This window comes from Cephus cinctus, unplaced genomic scaffold (assembly GCF_000341935.2).
Source record: "Cephus cinctus unplaced genomic scaffold, Ccin1 Ccin1_scaffold0457, whole genome shotgun sequence".
NCBI lineage: Eukaryota > Metazoa > Arthropoda > Insecta > Hymenoptera > Cephidae > Cephus > Cephus cinctus.
In genome coordinates this window covers 297,484-313,687 of record NW_014333134.1, presented here as the reverse complement: position 1 = coordinate 313,687, position 16,204 = coordinate 297,484, and the positions used below count along the sequence as shown (strand labels likewise).

Below are 16,204 nucleotides of genomic sequence, written 5' to 3'. Positions count from 1 at the left end.
GTTACCTTAACCCCTGGGCTACGGTCGCCTCCCTGAACGAGTCTTACATTTCTTAATTGTCATACGAGGAACGATTAAGCCAGAAACATAAAGTCTTGGTATACGAAACGAAACGAAGCGATCGTCGCTCGTCAATTTATTCGTCGCCTATTAAAGTTCCCGCTGGTAGCGCCGCAGCGCCACTTGCGGCGAAACTTCACGGTATAATTTATTTGTCGCCAAGGCGCTTCTGTCGTCTCACGCTTTCGTCGCCAGCGACACTGACGCCGCGCCATAGCCTACCAGACTACTTTCCCCTCTCTCTTTCTCTGCTCGCTCCACGTTTACGACGCGACGGAAACGCGTCGCAAGGGAAATTTGCAGAATCGTTTGGTCACAAAGTCCTGATAAAATGTACGTCGCGTCGGTTATGCCCGTTTCGCCGTGCTTACGAAAGTTTCGTCTGTAACGAAGACAGGCCCACGACTAACCTAGTGAAATAAAGTGACATTAACAGTGATCACTAAATTACCTCTCTAAACCAAGTGTCTGATTTATACAAGACTTACGATCTCTTGGCTTTTCTCTTCTTTCCAATCCAACTGTCCGACAGAATGTTTGTACGAGAAAATTTCACCCTCGTGTATCCAGTCAACTGAAAAGACGTACGGAATCCTCGTGGGAGCATAGTATGAAAAAGTTAAAGATACACAAGATACGGTATAAAGTAAAGGGAATGCGAATCTTTTCGAGAGTGAAATCACAGAAAATTAATGTTACGAAAATTAATGGACACTGTTTTCAATTGTTTAGAGCCACGGTAAGTTGGCGTATCGGCTGCGGGCATTTTCGTAAACATTCAACGACACGAAAACAAAGTTCAGAGAGGACGCTGAGCTCGCGTTATATCCTTCTTATGCCGATACGTGTGTAGCTGCATGCAAATTATACGCGATGGCGACGTACCCAGCATAAAACGCATATCTCGAAAAACTTTAGCATTAAACGGCAGCCGTCGGAGAAGATCCTTTGAATAGCGCATTGCTTATGCATGCAATTTATTTATGCGCATGCGCAGAGGTACCGAAACTTGGACATGGACGTGCATCCATATTTTATATTTTTTCTTCAGCCACGAAATCCACTCGCTTATTTACACGCTACCTATTGCCTCGTTGTAAACAAACGTAATTACTTGTCCCATAATCTTTTTCGTGGTTCAGAAACTACATCGCGCACGTATTTTCGCGTCGAAAGATAAAATTAAAGGAAACGCGATTCATGATTTTTGAATTACCCGCCACTTCTTTATTTCTCGCTCAACCACTCGTACGATCGTACGCGGCTAGATAATTTTTTGCCGAAAGTATAAATACGGGTAAACACGTAAGTTTCGAAATATCTCCTGCCGTTACGAACTTCCGAAATTCGTTTTGAGTTTAATTGATTATCGTTCCTGCGAATAAATATGGAATGGTTTTAGTATTTCCCGTTTCTGCATAACGAATCGCGAGTAAAAAGAACTCGCATGCAGAATTCACTGTTGTCAGTCAGAAATGGACTTCCGAGTCGAAAAATTAGAGCATCCAGGAGAATTGACAACAACAAAAGAAACTTTCATGCGAGTAATTATAGTTCGAAAATTTTTTCATATTCATAAAAATTCCCACCCGTGAAATTACCGTGGATAAAAAAAAATGTGCGCTCTCTTTCGCAGTGAAATTAAATTCAATAAATAGCTAACAAAAAAAAAAAACACGAAACCCGCCCATTCTCGTTCTCGTTCGATTCGTCGCATCCGTACGGAGCGCGCGTAATTCAAATTCAAAGGTCGGGCCAATTTTCAAAAATAATTTACCGGCAATTTCGAACAGCCCAGCAACTCTAATAGCCAATAGTAAAACAAGTTTGAATGTACTCTACTTTCGATGTTCCTAATTGTCCTCGTGCGCACCAGTCGACCAGACCGAAAAAGCACCGTACATTAATAACAATTAAAAGTGTAACAAATAATTTTTTTTCAAATAACAAAAATAGTGACGTACATCGCTACAAAAATATATACAAATTTTTCATATGTGTTATTTACCCAGTACGAAATACGATTTATGTATCCCATACGGCAACGTCTACATCCGCGTTTACCCATATCAGCAAATTTTCCTTCTCGATGTCCCCGAAGGCATGAAAATACTTCCAACCCAAAATTTCATCTGCTTCAGGCATTTCCGAGGAAAAAGTTTAAGTATCACGGCAAAGCAGTCGCATAGGTTCAGCATTGCAAAGGCATCAACGTACTTTCCTGTCCAAGCGATACGGCCTGTACACACATGACACATACGTGAAACTGCAATTGCACTCGGTACATTCCTGACAAGGTTACAGCACGAGTATCTCGATTGCTTCAAGGAATAAGGAGCAGCACAAGTACGCCTTCATGTCCCACATGTGTTTCATCGTCGTATGTGAAAACGTCAATAAGGTACGACACTTAATCCTCCTCATACGAGATTATACGTACATACGACGATTATACGAGCTCATGAAAATATTAATTTTCAGGTAAAACGCTTTGAGAAATATTTAGCGACATTAGAAATTACGAAGAAAAAAAAACAATTTTTTTCAAAGTACCTGTTGTAATCGTACAGCTGTATTGTACGGAATGATTTCAGCATTTTGCTAAACAGTCCCTTTACTCAGGCCTACCAATTTTTCATATCGGACTTTGATAAACGCAAAGAAAACGTAAGAAAACAATTTTTCGGACAATTTTCTCAACCCCGAAGCTCTTTGTATATATTGTGACGTTATTTCACGACCCGAGTCTGAAATGGATAGACTGTCGTGTTTATCATGCGGGACGTATTGCCGTCCCTTAACATCGCGTTACGCAAATTACCGGCCAAGAACTCCAGGGTCACAATTATTGCAAATATCGAACATTAGGTTAATTTCTTTTGTAAAACCATTTCATGCGTTACGAATTCGGCCACAACATCCAACATCTACACGTCACTGGAGGAGAATCACCACGAGGCTACAGCTGGGATAGTGGGTGACGATCCAAAATCAATAGACGCCTCCACCCCGCCGCCAACGACGCCCGAATTGAATAGGGGGTCGGCATCGAGGAAGGTATCGCCATGGACCGTTTCGTTCTTCTCGTTACGGCCGGTATCGATGTCCCGAAAGGGAAGGCATGAACAGTACTGAAGAGGACGGGGAGCAGGAGCTACCCCGGCGTGAGATTTCGTGAACTCCGCCACCTAGCCGTCCCGACCTGGTCCGGACGAAGATCACCACCAGAGCGACCTGGACACCCTAAAGCTACGGCAGCGAGCTAGTGACAGTTTTTAAAAAGATCCTAGGTCAACCGCTTCGAAGTGACGTCATACCATGGGATTTACTTATTCCAATTTTGACCGACCTCCGGTGCATCGCATATCAGCGATCGCTAGTAGACTCCGTAAATTAATTATCGAGTTTTTCGCGTCCTACTCGTGAAGGGTTCGTGGTGATATATCGCTTTTAAAGAAATTTCGTATAATTTATATTTTGAGTCCAGTGGCATACTTCCATATTTGTGCATAGCAATACTAGCGAGTGACGATGATTGGCCGAATAGGGCTACATTTTATAGTCTAGGACCGTGCTGGTAGCGATCTTGCTAGCGTGTCGACATTCATTCTTCGTTAGTAGTCTTGGCCGGTCTCGTTAAAGTAATTGTCTTGCACCTAGTATCGAAATGTAACGCGGAGGTAAGCACTTTTGTCTAAAGGGCGAAATCTTTTCTATCTTGCCTTCCGCGCATTGGCACGTCTAGATCTGTTTCGTTTATACCTCCCGGTTTCGGCCTAGGAGATGTTCGCGTTTCACCAGCCAGAAAAAGATTCCGTGTCTTCCGTTATTGGATTCTGTATTTTCGAAATGTATTATTGAGTTTAGACTAATGCCTCGTTGAGTCTGGAGAGCTGTTGAACGAATCCGTATTCCACGCGTCTCGTACGTTCACGTATTGCCTTTTCGTTAAACTACGTTATAAATACATTTTCTGTTTTCGCATTCTCTCGAATCTCGTGTCGCTTTTATAGTAATTATCTATTCTGTCGCGAATATTGTTAACGTGTCCCGAAGAGGACCTTGTCTCGCGTGATATTTAATTTCATTCTCGAAATTGTTAAATTGTTCATTTTATTTTATTTGAAGTCCCAGAATAAAGGGGCCAATGTGTTATGTTTTCTGTTACTGAATTTAATGGGTTCTCAATCTGACTTCTTCTCACTATCTTTTCCTCTATCTCTCCTTTCTTTAACATCAGCGTCGACCCAGCCCCTCTGCCATACCTTTTCGTTCCGTTCTTGCTAGTCGGACCTCTTTTCATATTTTCCGGATAGTTCCTTTATGTACCGTGGCGCAACGATGCGTCTGGCGTCCATCCGGCATTTCGCTAAGTCTACTTTATTTCGTATTGCGTACCTTGGAGTACTTTTCTACCATTTCTATCTTTAAGAAAAATAATATTAATGTTTATCTTTCGTTACAACACATGTGTATATGGACATACACATATTCCAATATACATTATCTTTAAATAACGTTCGCGGACCTAAAGATAAACGTACGATATTTCGAATCTTTATACGATATAACACCTTAACCTTGTTTCTATAAAATCGGCTCAGTTATGATTAAATATTATACGCGAATCTGAAACGTATAATATTGATATGCACCACCTAATACATAAATCATATGCAAGCATTGAGCTGCGCATGCGCGCAAGTTGCATCATTAGTCGAAGAGAAACATATGCCTGGTTGAACGCATTATCAAACGTTTATATAACGTCAAAAATATATTGTATATAGTTATCTAAACACTCCAAGTATCTAGGCATTAATATGCATATTCATAAGTTTATGTATTATTCCACTTAAGGGGTGAACAACTACGAGAAAATTATCTCGTCAGTCCGTCGTTACAAAGTAAACTTACCGTCGCCATTGGGTTTGCATCCTGTTACTGACGTAAGAGACGACGAGGGCAATGACGCCTGGGAGAACCTGAGTTATTTGTGTCACCATCGAATATTCCTTGTGTGAATTATCACAAATCGGTTTAAGGCTTGTATTCACAAAGTCGAGAAAATGTCTAGCTAGCATTATTCACAATGGACGTTTTTGTTCGTCGTGACCGCCACGTGATACGATTGTACGGACAGAGGTTAGGACGCGTCGCCAGCAAACCTTCAGTTTCCTTCTTGTTTCCACGTACCCAACACACTGCTGGCTGCTCGCCGTTCGTCGTCAGGAAGTAATTCGCAAGGGACGACGATTCGTTTGCGGATATTAAAAGCCACAAACTGACGTAGAAATATCGTTGGTAACGCACGCGAGGACCCGCGCCCTTTCTGTCTGGCTTGTAATCCGTGACACTGATCTCATTTAGGTTTCGGCCGAGTCGTAAGTGGCGCCGCCACGATCGACGGCACTACTCGTAACTCCTGTCTGTTTGGGACCGCGCTAGTCAACGTACGAACTCGATCAGTGAGATTTTTCTTTTGAATGGGAAACTGGACTGTGACGGGACTTCAAAAACTGTCTAAGTATTTTGCTAGAATATGATCGTAGAATGCCAGAACGCTGATTAGATAATTTATTTATCACTTAAATATTAAGAGAATCGATGTTAAAATTTGTTATAAAGAGCGGGAGCTTTGTGATCGGCCGTGACGTCACAACCCTATCTCCTTATATGGAGTTTATTTTACAGCCAAATAGCCAATGAGGAATGACTGTATTCGAGCTGACGAGTGCCTACCTTTTAATAATATAACCTATCACACTACATGAGAAGTGTTATTGGTAACCATTAGTAACCTATGCACGTTGGTTGACGATGTTCACGGTCGTGGACATTATACATTACGTAGGTGAGACGAAAAAACAGTTTTTTACCGGAACCCCCCATTTATGGAAAATCAAACTTTTTTTTGTTGTTCTAGGTTGTTCTAAATATTGTTCCGAAATATTAGTACCGCTAACTGAAGAATATTCGAATGAGATAAAAAAAAAACGATTTCTGCATATAAAGTCGTTCTAGCTTGCGTAGTTCCGATTTCAAATGTTGTTCTACATTGTTCTAAGTGTGTAGTTCCGATATTGAATGTTGTTCTACATTGTTCTATGTTTGTTCTATATTGTTCCAGAAAAACAAGTTACTCAATTGAAATTTGTAGCGGTGATGCGCAAAAACAGTTTCTTACCGGAACACCCCATTTACGGGAAATCAAAGTTTTTTTAGTTGCTCCAGCTTGTTCTAGATTGTTCCAGGTTGTTCTTGGCTTTTCTGGGTTGTTCCAGGTTGATCAGGTAGGACAGACACGTAAAACCAGGGAAACACTGGAAAAGCTGAGGAGGACGAACGCTCTGAGAATAGTATGTGGATAGAGGGCCATTTCGAACGATTTCCAGGTTATTCCAGCATGTTCTAGGTTGTTCTAGGTTTTTATAGATTGTTCCACGTTGTTCCACGACCTCCCACGATCGGATAGGACAGTCACATAAAACCAGGGAAACACTGGAAAAGCTGAGGAGGACGAACGCTCTGAGAATAGTATGTGGATAGAGGGCCATTTCGAACGATTTCCAGGTTATTCCAGCATGTTCTAGGTTGTTCTAGGTTTTTATAGATTGTTCCACGTTGTTCCACGACCTCCCACGATCGGATAGGACAGTCACATAAAACCAGGGAAACACTGGAAAAGCTGAGGAGAACGAACGCTCTCAGAATAGCATGTGGATATAGGACCATTTCGAACGATTTCCAGGTTATTCCAGGTTGTTCCTGCTTGTTCTAGGTTCTCCTAGGTTTTTTTAGGTTTTCCTAGGTTTTTGTAGGTTTTCGTAGGTTTTTGTAGGTTTTCGTAGGGTTACGTAGGTTTACGTAGGTTTTCGTAGGTTTTCGTAGGTTTTCGTAGGTTTTCGTAGGTTTTCCTAGGTGCTCCAGATTGTTCCAGGATGATCAGGTAGGACAGACACGTAAAACCAGGGAAACACTGGAAAAGCGGAGGAGGACGAACGCTCTGAGAATAGAATGTGGATATAGGACCATTTCGAATGATTTCCAGGATATTCCAGGTTGTTCCAGCTTGTTCTAGGTTTTTCTAGGTTGTTTTAGGTTTTTCTAGGTTTTTCTAGGTTTTCCTAGGTTCTGGGTCTATCGATGATTGTTCTAGATTTGTATAGCGATCGGATAATAGCAACTAACTTAGAACAATGTAGAACAAGATTCGAAATCGGAACTATACAATGTAGAACGATTTTATATGTAAAAAACGTTTTTTTGATTCCAGTCGAGTATTCTTCACTTAGCGGTACTAATATTTTGGAACAATATTTAGAACAACTAGAACAACTTGGAACAACTAAAAAAGTTTGATTTTCCATAAATGGGGGGTTCCGGTAAAAACTGTGTTTCCCGCCTCACCGCTACAAATTTTAATTGAGAAACTAGTTTTTCTGGAACATTATGGAACAACATTAGAACAATCCAGAACAAGCAACGGAACCAGAATTTTCGAGTAATGGGGGGCTAACTTCCCAGACCCCGATCCGTTCCTATTTCTCTCTCCCACAGCCGATTGTAAAGTGAGATAGATAAAGGGTCGCTCGATCACAGCGACGCTTGTGACTAAAATTTAAAATGTGCCGTGCTTCAAAACCACGTCTACCCCCACCGCTGAAAATTGGACGAGTTGCAAGACCTGTATGTAAGACCGTGGTTTGAACTGCTGATTGTGCAACACGATTTTTAATATAATTTTTTAACAAATATATATTATTCACCTGAGACATCAATATTCATAGTTTTTATAGTACCACAATGAAGAAAAACGGGTAAAAAAAAAAGAAAAAATTGCTCAAGTTCCCCATTCATTTTATTTACTTCGAAAATATATTTTTGCGTGTTAATAAATTCTACGCGGTTAATCGATACCGGACCAACAATGGCGTTAACTTTACTGATTCGTGCTCGAGGCGTAACACAGTCCCCCCTAACTGCCCTCGATCCACGAAAATAAGAAAGAACCAGAAATTTCGAACCTTAGGCGATCTTGAGTGGAAAACTTTTTTTATCTTCGGATAAATTATCCATTACATCCACATCGTGATTCTCGAGCGGAAGGAAAAGTTTCTTGATAAAGAAAAGATTTTTTTAGGTTAGTTCAGCAACGGAAACGACCCTACGAATCAACTCGTATTGATCGTACTGATCAATCATTGTATATTAGTAACCAAGGGGTTGAAATTGAGCAGACTAAAATAGTTATCCAAAGATTCTCTTTGGCATAGTCATACACCGTCAACGAAGATGACTGGTTATTTGAGGGGTCAGTTTTCTCAAGATGCATTTGTGTATAACCACAACATTAGTGAATAGAAAATATTAGATTTCTAGTGCATTAATAATTACAAAAGAATTTAAAATCAATTTAAATTGGTAATATGCAGAACATTGCGATTGATATAAATTATCTATTCGATTTTTTTTTAGAAAAATTTCCTAATACTCTATGCAATGCTAATTACGTTACACGATATTCAATTTTTGTAATTGTCGCAATAAATTTTTCTATTGGATATAAGAGACAGTGGGGAAAAACGGGTTCCTTACCCCGTTTACGCCCAAACTGGCATGAAAGTTTTTCATTTTTCAACAGTTATACTTTTAAGGTAAAAGTTATTCAATCTTGATGAAACTACATGTCTTTATGTATTTTTGTCTGCTCTTTCTGAATCTGACCTCAGATTGAGGATATTTGCCGCCATTTTCAAAATACCGGAGTTACAATCTGAAAAAAGCAAAAAATTTCATTTTTTTTTTTCAAATAATCATGAATCTGAACCAGATTCCGTTATCGGAGGGCGATAAAACTCTGGATCGGGTGGAATACGACCTTATACTAAAAGATAGGATTATTAATTTATTGAAATTCAAAATGGCGGTCATTGAAACAGCTGTTTTTATACATGAATTTAATGAAAAGCTTTGCAATTTTTTTTCTCGGTAAGTATTAACTTTACGAAAAAATTTTATGGATTAAAAAGTTCTTAAAATTAATTGAAGAATACGCTTGAATTTTTTCAGAATATTTAAAATGATTTTTGGATTTTTGGAATTGTCGATTTTTCGAAAAATCAAAAAGTTATCCAAAAAATTCTGAAAAAATTCACACGTATTCTTTGACTAATTCTAATTACTTTTTGTTCTATTTGTTTTGTTCGAAATGATCTCTGTCGAATCAGCCACCTTTATACATATATGAATGTAATACAAATCTTTGCGCTTTTTTTTACTCTATGAAAAACATCTTTACAAAAAAACTTTATAGAAAAAAAAGTAATTAGAATTAGTCAAAGAATACGTGTGAATTTTTTCAGAATTTTTTGGATAACTTTTTGATTTTTCGAAAAATCGACAATTCCAAAAATCCAAAAATCATTTTAAATATTCTGAAAAAATTCAAGCGTATTCTTCAATTAATTTTAAGAACTTTTTAATCCATAAAATTTTTTCGTAAAGTTAATACTTACCGAGAAAAAAAATTGCAAAGCTTTTCATTAAATTCATGTATAAAAACAGCTGTTTCAATGACCGCCATTTTGAATTTCAATAAATTAATAATCCTATCTTTTAGTATAAGGTCGTATTCCACCCGATCCAGAGTTTTATCGCCCTCCGATAACGGAATCTGGTTCAGATTCATGATTATTTGAAAAAAAAAAAATGAAATTTTTTTCTTTTTTCAGATTTAAACTGCCGTATTTTAAAAATGGCGGCAAATATCGTCAATCTGAGGTCAGATTCAGAAAAAGCAGACAAAAATACATAAAGACATGTAGTTTCATCAAGATTGAATAACTTTCACCTTAAAAGTATAACTGTTGAAAAATGAAAAACTTTCATGCCAGTTTGGGCGTAAACGGGTTAACAAGAAAAAAATCAAATTAATTTCCAACAAATTCGCTACATCCATACATCGGCAATTTCATTATTGATATTATACTTTTATTCTTATCAAGGCATTTTCTGTATACTGACAAAAATATCTATTAACCTTCGTTAATGATTAAAAGTTTTTGCGAGTATACCGATTTTCTTTTATTTGCGTATCACGTGATACAGCGGTAACTGAATTAACCTGTACACTTGTTCGCTGATCTTAGATAATATCAATATAAGTAACCAGATCGATCTTATGACATTATGATCCGAAGCTTCACCCTACCAGCATCCAGAATCAAACCGGTTACAACTCCGGTGGCGTAATCGCGATACGTAGCCCGTTAACACATAACTCATATTAATGGGACCCAGCCTTGGCACAGCAAGCAACGTTATTGTGGGTAAAGAAGAAAAAAAAATCCTCATTTATAAGAAGCGTGCTGAAAATATTGCAAGTTAAACGGGAACACGTGACAAAGCTAAACAAAATTTTTAAACAATACCTAAAATCCATATAAAAAATTAACCCTATTCGTCTAATTAGATATTATTGAAGATCGATGATCATATCATGATCATGAAATTAAATATTACGAAATTCATTACATGCCACTTTCTTCCACGGAGTCAGACGTGATATCAGTGGACGATTTCGAAAGTCAAATTACGAAAGATTTATCGAATCGAATCAATCGATACAAATGTTTCATGGCAAAATCATTTTACGACAATGACTCGCCTACTTGGCGCCTTTCATTTCATTCATTTCGATCGATTCTTAACTTACTCATTGTATCGGTCGTTACAATGAGACTCTCATTATTGTTATTATTGTTATTATTATTATACGGGCCATTCTCCGTTCTCTGGGCTGGAAATGACAGAGGAGCATCAATCAAATGCGAATAAAGAAATCGGAAGGCCGATTGAAGTCAATGAAAAATGAACGATTAGACAAAAGTTGCGAAACGAGTTACTTTAATTTTGTAAATTTTTTTTTTCTTTTTTCGTTACAATTTTCCCGACTCCAGTAGGCGAGCAATTTTTGTCCACTGGTCGCTGCTCAACGTTGCCTGAAAGTGACGCTGACAAAATAGATACTTCCGAAAAATCGGAATTTGTATTTGGGTCAAATATTAATTGCAAAAAAGTTTTATAAAGCAAACGTCAAGCAAATTTGCGGTAGCTTTGTAACCTTTTTTTTTTTTTACTGGAAATAAAACTGACAACCCATTCAACGGACAACAATTATTTTTAATGTATTTTTTAAGTAAAGAGAAAATCCTCTTTTGACAGATAAACTTCGCGACGCTAATATCTCGGAATTCGGACGTAATAACCATGGGCGTTACTACGCCATCCATGCAAACGTTTATTTAAACTCACCGCGCGACATTTGCAAAATTCCAAATCCGTCGTTCCGAGCGTTCCAACCTCAGCACCTGGGGTTAATTCATAACGTTTCTGCATACTTCCACTCGTTTCCAGTTCCCTAACGCATTTCCATCCCCTATTTCACTCGACGCGCCTCCCTTGTGAATATCAAATGTCCTTTCCTCTTGCGCAACCTTTCCAAAGGAAAACAGTCAACCAGGTGTACCACCTCCAACCACCCATTACAATGTATTAAGGTTAACCGGCGCGTCGACAATACAAAAAAAAAACTCAACCTCTATCGATCAGTAGAAATTTTACAAAAACCTTTCTCCATCTTGTATTTCTTAGTATTAAAAAAGAAAGGAGACCTACGAGAAACAGTATCCTTTCATCCATATACTATATATTATCCACTCTGGATGCACTCGTGAATAATGCAATTATCGCGAAAAAGAATTTAAAAAATTCGATATACGAGTGATATTTCTCGAGCAGTTTCTATGGAAACTCAGAGACAAATAGCGTAAGGATAAACCAAACGTGAATCGATTTCATAGTCAAGTTTTTAATATTAATAACGTTTCTGAAATATTCAAATGTAGCGGTTGACGTTGAGGTTACGTTCAACGCCGCGAGCGTAGGCACTCTTCGCGCTAGACATAATTTTACCGATACGATCGTCCCAAATGTTATTATAAATAAGTTTTATGTATTTCTAACCTCCTTTATTTCAACCGTCGAACCACATGGAATTTTGCGACTGTCTTAAGTCACGTTATGATTTCTCACGTTTCTTGTCCAAAAACTGACTGGTCAGCTGTTTCCTATATATCGAGAACCGAAATTCGCATCTCTGTCAATCTGGAATCCCGACTTAAAAATATTATAATTTTCAAAATGCTATTCAATTGTACCCCGCTTGTACCAATTTTATTTTCGTTTGTACCTCAAAGGGTTGGAATTTCCAGGGGGGGGTTAAAAAATTTTAGAACCCGACTTTAAGTAAATTTAATTCCGTTTGCAGGGATAGTTTTATAATTTTTAGTACCCGTTTGTACCACCTTTCTTTTCGTTCGTACACCAAGGGGTACAGAGGGTACATAATTTTCAAAATTTTCCGTCACGCGGTTCCAGGTTCACAGAGGTGACATTCGCGAACGGTCATATCGGGCCTGCGCGTACAGGATGCGCAGTGGCACTATGAAAAACAAATCATGGCGTCCTTTTATTTTTTCCTCCTAACAAAAAACCACGATTTTCAATTATATCGCAAAATTCCATTGGATCGAATAAATGTTCGATATCGATATTTTCCAACATTTTAACCCAAAAAAAGGTAGCATTGCAATGAATTAACAGTTACGTACTTAATACGACACAACGATCTACGGTTAACGGAATAAGTAAATTGAGATTGTCACAAGTAAGAAATCTCATATCGAGAGTACCTCAAGATTCGTAATTCGGACCTTTATTATTTCTCGTACACACAACAGATTTACCACCAATCACAGAAAAATCAAAACTATACTTGTATGCCGATGATAACCAATTAATGAAAGGCTGTTACGCGACGAAAATAAGGAAGGCTGAAGAGGAAGTTACAAGAGATTTAGATAATACAGAAAGCTGGACTGAAGAGCAAGCGCTTCTAATTAATCAGAAAAAAAATCGCTAGCAGTAGTCATAGGTAGAACAAAAGCGAACTTTCGAGTTCGTTAAAATTAAGTATTAAGGAACAACGAAATCGTGTGCAAGGAAACAGCGAAAAACTTACGTCTAATTCATTACGGACTCTGGACTAAATTCTGAGCCAACGTGTCTTAGCAAAATGTTCCATTGCATTGGCCAGACTCCTATTAATATACCTGTACAGGCATATGTTTTCCACCGAAGCGAAGTTGAATATTAAGCAAGCTGTTGTACGATCGATATTTGGCTATGCAGATTCTGTATATGGACCACGCATCGCCGATGACGTGGCCTGGAAGATTCAGAGTTCAAAACGCATGCATCAGATTTTCGTACGAAATTAGAAAATTCGATCACGTGTCAGAATTTAAGAAATCGGCATAGATAAATATGAAGCTTAGACGTGTTCTACATATGTGTTCTATGATTGATAAAATCTGCAAAACAGGAACTCCGGATCACGTGGTTCAATTGTTGACCACGAGACGTCGCCACTTTGCGATACCGTAATTACGAACCAAAAAACCTTACTGATGACGTCAGCACGTACGACAGCGAAATTCAGAGGATCATTTTCGTTCGTTGCGGCTCGTTGGTATAATCTAATTAGGAAAAAAGTAAGGAACCCCTTCCGCGTGTGTTTAAGGAAAAAATAGAGAAATTTTTTGAAGATCCAAATGTTACACCTGAGTTAATTAATAAGCACAGGTCTGAATTTGATCTGCAGGGGTCAGAATGCAAAGCAGCAAATTATGTAACTGATTCTTGCCCTTTGTCCTTAACATCTTGACAATACGGACGATATTGTTGTTATTATTATTATTATTAATATCATCGACACATGCAACTGTATATACGTACATAACCTGTAAAAGGAAAGGTAAAAGCCCGACAAATGCCTTTTACGTGTACAACAACGGCCATTGTACGTCAAAAAATTTGGTTCTCAATATCGCGTTGCTTGCAGACCCAATTTTTTTCTGACAAAATCCAGCACACACGTCTGTATTTCCCGATTCAAATTAACTTCATTGATACGGTTAAAAAATAGTTATTGCTACCACGCATCAATTTTATCACAAATACCCAAAGGTGATGGATATAGAAACAAAAACCTGTAAATACGCATACAAGAGCGCCTTACAGGTTGCCTCGACGTTGCAAGATAAAACTATTTCGTTAATAGAGTGCTTGGGTACGCCTGGCTCTTTTGTCGGAGCAAACCAAATTCCAGATTGCTCCACAGCGCCGTAGCCACGATCGAGGCGATCGATGGCGGCCAGGAAAACGCGACCAGTTAGGTCAAAGTGGTAGAGGAAAAAATGATTTAATAAAAAGGAAAAAAAATTTGAGACCCATCTCGTACGGTGCAATGGCGCTACGAGGCAACACAATTTTGCGGATAGGTTCAGAGCGCAACCCTTGTTTACAGGGGGTGGATAAAATTTGTCTTTTTTTACAGTCTCCTTTGAGGATAAAAAGCAGTAGTTGCAGTTGAAAGCTAGACGCGTTGCTAGATTACTGTTGCGTAATCTACTGTGTAGGATATATATATATGGTATATAGTGCAATACGCTATATGCGCCTATTTCTACTGTATATACGAGGAGACGCGTGCACCAAGGATCCCTTAACTTCCTGTTGTCCTTAACTTCCTCCTTCGAGCAACTGCGAATCCTCCGGAGTAAAATACGTTACGTCCGTTTTCTCTCGCTGGAACAATGCTATCCTGATACAGCGCGAGACGGACCCACCGGAAGTACCTATATACACGCCTGGAGTTGAAACTCCTTCTGGAATCTAATTTGCACTTTGAAAACGTTGCGATGCACTCGATGCTCCTTGATCTTCCATCTTTTTACTTGAGTAAGTTTACGTTGTATCCTTCTACCACTTTTTTTGGGGTCTCTGTATTCTTAAACCAACCGCGAACTTGTTGCGCGATTCCCTTCGGGTGACGTAAAATGTACGTGCATAGGTGTGTGAACTAAACGGTTTACCCTACTTGCATATGTAAATGAATAATTTCATGTGTCAATTATTTATTGCTTTTCGAATTTCATTTTCACAATAAAATTTTGAGTGATGTTTCATTTTTAGAATTTTTTTTAAAACGGTCAAGCTTGTTCACCGCGTCCAATATACGTTTGACGTTTTTATGGATACGGACTCTGTGACGAAATTTATTCATTAGTTGGGTAAATATAATTCCTTTGTATTTCACTGATTTTAATTGCGTTCTTAAATTTACTTGTTTTTTAACGGCAGGTATATATACGTATAGCTGATATTGTGGCTGGATAATATTTGTACAGTATACATATGCGTGATTACCATGCAAACTGTAGACACGTAATACAACGTAGCGTCGTTACTGTGCATCAATCTAGATGCAACGAGTATTTACGAATAGGCAATTGATATGCGAATATCGAGTATACAGAAACGAGTGGAGATTTACCAGGTAGACGAGCAGACATTAGCGTGAAATTATTCTCGATATTGGAAATTTGGTTTAAAAAATGTAATATTGAGAAAATTATTACCGAAATATGTGTACGTACTATACTCGTGGTACATTACTTAAATCAAGAAAAGTGCACACATTGCACAACACGAAGATAATAAAAGTGACTGATCGCGTTCAGTAATCAATTGTTTGTTAATATATAAAAAGTTGCTTACCTTGTCTGCAATCAGTCGTGGTATAAGAATCCAGTGATAATCCAATTTACTTTGGTTTAAGAAAAAACAAAGTCACTCTCGAGGAACAAGAAAGAATAAAAATGTAGAGGCGAAGAAGTTCGTCCCACAAAAAAGGTATGAAAGGACACGAGTTTATTGCGAAGGTTAATTCACATAGATGATCAGCTATGAAATTCACTCTCACTGTACTCCCGGGTATGTGCGATCGGAAAGAAAGAAAAAAAGGTCCCTCTAAAATATGTATTGCACGCTCGGGTTTTGCCAACGCAAGAAACGACGTCTCACGCACGCAACGGTCGCGCACAGACTGACGAGCCAAGGCGTCAGGATCGCACGAACCGAAGTTGCCGAGAGTCGCGCACGTTCGCTGCCGTCGGCTGCGGCTACGAATATAAACAGAGCCTGAAACCCTGAAAGTCCTCGAGACCGAACTGCGCCG

At 38.6% G+C, this 16,204-nt stretch overlaps 1 protein-coding gene across 1 annotated transcript in view; it reads right to left on the bottom strand.

The window, feature by feature from the left end:
- Nucleotides 1-16,176, bottom strand: part of LOC107267871 (leucine-rich repeat and transmembrane domain-containing protein 2) — an 89,405-nt gene extending 73,229 nt beyond the window's left edge. Inside the window, exon 1 of the mRNA XM_015740041.2 lies at nucleotides 15,745-16,176. The gene's annotated coding sequence lies outside the window, so the exon portion shown is untranslated. The remainder of the gene's footprint in view (nucleotides 1-15,744) is intronic.
- Nucleotides 16,177-16,204: the final 28 nt, after the last annotated feature.